Source organism: Populus euphratica, unplaced genomic scaffold (assembly GCF_000495115.2).
Source record: "Populus euphratica unplaced genomic scaffold, PopEup_1.0 scaffold92.1, whole genome shotgun sequence".
NCBI classification, from domain to species: domain Eukaryota; kingdom Viridiplantae; phylum Streptophyta; class Magnoliopsida; order Malpighiales; family Salicaceae; genus Populus; species Populus euphratica.
The window spans coordinates 190341-194581 of NW_011499974.1; the positions used below are offsets into that span (position 1 = coordinate 190341).

Sequence of the window (4241 nt, forward strand, 5' to 3'; positions counted from 1 at the left end):
TAGCATGTGTTATATTTAATTGATTTTTTTAAATATTAACTTTGGTTAAATATAAAATCTATTTAAAAACCAGTTTATTCCTTTCTATAATTAAACAAATGTTTAAGTTTTCTATTTTTATAGAAACTCTATATTAAAAATATTTTGTTTAATGCCCTTTCATTTTTTTTAATAACAAGGCTATTTGGAATCAATTTTTTTTTTTTAACTATGTTATTTTCTCTGTTTTATTTTTGGGGCTATTTTCTCAACATTTTTTTTAAAGGTGCTAGCTTTTAAAAAAGGGCCTCTGAAAGTAGAGTGGGATACACGCCTTCAAACAAAAGAAACTAAAAAAGAAAAACATGCTATGAAATGCGAAACACTAGGTCACATGCTTTGTTCCAATTACCATCAATATCCTAGTATTTCTTTTCTTGGCTCCTGGAAAAGAGTTGAAAAGAACAGAACAACCACCAACCTGTCGTTGTTCTTTTCTCATATTTCAAAAAAAACCTTAAATATGGACAAAAACTAATTATTAGTTTATAAGTAAAGCAAGTGAACTTAGCAAACAACCATCTTAGCTCTTTTCGGCCCTCCATGATCCTTACTTCCCAATCACTATCTCACTTTCAATTCATTATTTTAACAACCCTTTATTGCATTTTGGTGATAGCAACTAGGGGTAGTGGCAGTGGTTTCTCATAGTTTGATGTATCTTTTTTATTTTTCCTTTGACAACCTGTCACTTTTGTTGGTTCTAAGTGGAATCATTGTCATTGAATTGAATGGGCGGGTGGAAAGATCAAACCATGTCTTCTTCAAGTGAACGTGTCTCTGTAATTACTCTCTCACCTCTTTCGTTCTTTACTGATTTAGTACTATATATTTATTTGTAGTTAGTACCTGGTAGCTTTCATTTTTGAAGCTTCCATTCTTCTTGGAAGCATATCTCTGCAAACTGTATTGCTGCACTCGTTAAACAAAAGGGAAATCCCCCCCCCCTTTTTTTTTATTTAACTTGGTTGAGTAGAGAATACCATTTTAAGATGCTCATTGTTTCATTTCTTGCCTTTTTCCTGAACTTTTCTGATTTACATGATAAATTAAAGCTTATAATTTTTTTTCTTGAAATCTGACAGTTTTTTTAAAGCTACCATCGCAAATACGAGGATTAATTTGTCATCTCTGGTATGTAAATCAGAAGGGCTTAGTTACATTCAACTATGTTGTTCTTTCCTTGTCAGGTTTAAATTACTGGTCTTTACTTGTGGCTGAGGTTTACTTGATTAAACCCTGTGTAAATTTGTATCTGTCTGTGGCTTGATTTGTTTCCTTGGCTTAAAAAAACTCTGTATATATGCAACGGTGGTGAACAGTGAAAGAGAAGTTTCACTAACCGGGGAAGGGGCGGTGTGGAGCAATATAAAGATAACTCTGTGGAACTCTCTTAAGTGGTAGATTTTATGGACTGGAACTTGAAGGCACCTTCTTGGGATTTGACTGAATTTGAGCAAGGAGCTGTTCCAAGCATATGCATAGATGCATTTGGTAGGCCAACTAACTTCGGAGCTAACAGGACTGGAGGGGGTTTCTCAATTGATTTGAAACTTGGTAGGGTTGGTAATTCGAGTGATGAATCTATGGTAAACTGGAAGCAGCCTGGAGTCTCAAAACTAGAGTCTTCACCTTCAGGATCAACGAAGAGGGCACGTGGAGCTAACATTGGAGCTCAGGTAGCTATGTGCCTTGTTGATGGTTGCAACTCTGACCTCAGTACTTGCAGGGACTACCATAGGCGCCATAAGGTCTGCGAGCTTCATTCCAAGACTCCTCAGGTTACCATTGGTGGTCAGAAGCAGCGATTCTGCCAGCAATGTAGCCGGTATGAATTGTGGTATCCTGTTCTTAATTTATCAAATTCTCAGTGGTTTGGTGGTTGTGATTTTAATCTTGTTTAGATTAAAAGTTTCCATCTTTTTCCACGGCTGTTTTCAGTTTTTCCCATGACACATTCGAGAGTTGTGGTCTGTGTATAGGGGTGTGCTAATTCCATCTTTTTAGTGCACTTCTGTATCAAACTTTAGAGTTTTATAGATAATTTTTATAATTGTAGGGTAAAATTTACTGACAAACTTATTTGCTGTTTCATCTTTAAATTAAGATGCTAATACCATATGAAAAACGAAATCCAATTCGCTTATCATCATGCTTACTATATGGTTTCAACTTGCATGTTGAGGACTGAGAAAGGTCATTAATTATTCTGGAGAGAAATGATATATTGACCTTGAAGAGCTTCTGTTAATTCTATGTAAGATTTTATTTTGCATCCAGCTACTGTCTTCGGAAATCGACCTATGCCCCTGAAATCATCCATGACAACATTCATTTGAATTCCATTCTTTCTATTAATTTTTCATAGAATTTGTGCTGATGATTATTACACTTAGCCCGGCTCCTTGCTTCATGCTTGTAGTGAAAATAGAACAGGCTTCAATTTATATTGAGCTGATATCTTTCTGGCAACTAAATTTTTACTATTCCTTTTGCATCAAAACATCCATCAGCTAGCGTATGGTTTAATAGCAGTCTTATACTTCTATTACTCTCTTACTAGATTCCATTCGCTGGAGGAATTTGACGAAGGGAAAAGAAGCTGCAGGAAACGTCTTGATGGACACAATCGGCGGCGAAGGAAGCCTCAACCAGATCCCTTTTCTCATCCTCCAAGTTTCTTACCCAATCACCAAGGTTAGTTACAGCAACGTTTAGTGGAATCTTTTTCAGCTCTAAACCTGGATTCCGGGACACACTCAGTTGCACGACTTCATTGGCAATGATTACAATCATGGCTCTTCACAATTCATTCCACACATTAATTGGTTGAGCGCTTCTTCAACTTGCATGTATAATGTCACTTTTAGATGATGAAGATCTAGTGGCCACTATAGCTATTTTACTGGCCCATATTCATCCTACTTTTACCTTCTGCGCATGCCGTTGCAGAAACATACCAATGATCTAAGATTCCAAATATACAGACTGAACTTTTACTTAAATTTGAACATTGAAATTGCCCTCTTTCTTGAATTTGCCTAAAATTATTGCTTGTCAACGGAATTTTAAACTACTTTGCATGATTTTGTCATTTCAAAGTTGCTTCCAGAACACACACCGCGGACTGAAGAAGTTCTAAAGGCATAGTCTAATTATTCAGAATGTTGATTCTTTTTGCAACTAGCATTGTTATTTATTTATTTTTTTTGCCTAAATAGCTAAATACATCTTTTAACATTTTTTCAGGTACCCAAATATTTCCATTCTCTAGTTCCCATGCATATCATTCCACAGCTGTAGTGAATTCCACCTGGTCTGGAGTTGCTAATACTGAGGCAGATGGAGGGCACTATAATCTGCATCAACTTCCTGACAAACAGAACCTGTTCCTTGGATCATCCTCGAACAGCTACAAAGGGGGGAAGCCGTTTCCTTTTTTGCAATGTGACAACCCTTGCCTTAACAATCAGACATCTTCGGAAGCTTCTGTTTGCCTGCCGCTTCCAAGAGCCATTGCTTTTCCAGGAAGCAGTGGGGCAAGTAGCCATAGTATGTTCTGTGACAGGTTAACAACACAAGTACAAGACTCGGATTGCGCGCTCTCTCTCTTCTGTCATCAACACAGACGCATGCATGGGGAAACCCCATGCTGCAACGACATAGCTCAGTCCCCGTTTCGCATCCCATAGGTCCAATAGTACATGATCATGGTTCGTGGTCGATTGATTCAGTTTTGGTTTCCAATAACAGAGATGCTAACGTCCATTTTCCATGAACGTTTCACATGCAGTCTGCTGGTTCCTCCGGCGACAAAGCCCCACAAACACTTCCATTTAACTGGGAGTAGTAATCTCCCGGACTTTCATTATGATGCATAATAATTTTGGATTCTTGAAAAACCCCTTAAGGGATTATCTTCACTAAATAGAATGCTGGATTATTTAAGTATTCTCTTAATGATTATCAGCAATTTAAAAATGTCAGTACTTCCACCTCCCTTTCCTTTGCTTATTAAAATCTCGTATAATTTGGTCACCCTATCATTCAGTGACCAGGAGATATTCGTCAGCTAGCACTAGCAAGTTATATACTGCACTGGAGAAATTGATAACAAGCTTTTACAAACCAGAGAATAAACACCTAGATTCGAAGAGACAAGGGAGAGGAAGGCTGGCTGGTGGTGGTGGTGGTGGGTGGGT

The 4241-nt window shown here is 37.4% G+C and overlaps 1 pseudogene; it reads left to right on the forward strand.

The window, feature by feature from the left end:
* Positions 1-1226: 1226 nt before the first annotated feature.
* On the forward strand, positions 1227-4020 carry LOC105139397 (squamosa promoter-binding-like protein 13A; annotated as a pseudogene).
* Positions 4021-4241: the final 221 nt, after the last annotated feature.